Source organism: Kickxella alabastrina, assembly GCF_025024165.1.
Source record: "Kickxella alabastrina strain RSA 675 chromosome Unknown BX661scaffold_121, whole genome shotgun sequence".
Classification (NCBI taxonomy): Eukaryota; Fungi; Kickxellomycota; class Kickxellomycetes; order Kickxellales; family Kickxellaceae; genus Kickxella; species Kickxella alabastrina.
The window spans coordinates 18151-18941 of record NW_026251592.1 but is presented as its reverse complement, the minus strand read 5'-3'; positions in this window follow the sequence as shown (position 1 = coordinate 18941).

Genomic DNA, 791 nt, shown 5'->3' with positions numbered 1-791 from the left:
TCAGCTCGATTGTTCTTTCTCCATTGATGAATTATAAAAGTGTTGGTTTCACTTTTCTTTTTCTCTTTTTTTGCCGTTTGAATTGCGTTCCTTTTTTTTTTTTTTAAATTCCCGTACTTGTTAATATTTTTCTACTCTTGACTTATCAGCACCAACCCTAATTCAAGCTATATTTTATACGTCACTGCCGTAACAATACAGCATTGATAAAAACAACAATAACACCGGCATCGACAGAAGCACCATTGTAGCGCTGTGACCATACACCTATTTTGTTTTTGTATTTTGTCCTTTTTTCTCGCCTTTTCGCTTGCCTGTTTATTTTACTTCACTTCACTTTCAAATTTTCTTTTTCATTTATTTACATTTATATCGCAAATGCTCAACACATCCGGCGCCGACATTCTTCCAGCAGGCAGTGTCGATGCACGCGCAACCAACGAAAGAAGCCGCGGCAGATCACAATCCGTCTCATCAAGTATACTGAGTGAAGACGAGTTCCACGAGTGCAAGAGCAACAATTCAGCCAGCGCAAAGCTCAGCTTGGGCATCCACACAACGGCAAACGAAAGCAGGGCATTGGAAACAGATAGCATATCCTCCTCATTCACTGAAGCAGTGCCCAAAAGCCCATCAGGGTCGCAAAAGTCACAGCAGCACCGCTACCGCAGCCTAACCAGCTCCGGCGTCCCTTCCGGCAAATCCAGCAGCAATGGTGGAAGCTCGGACAGCATGGACTTATTAAGCAATGTCCCGTTACCGGCAATGACGCCGACACCCCTGCGGCGGTC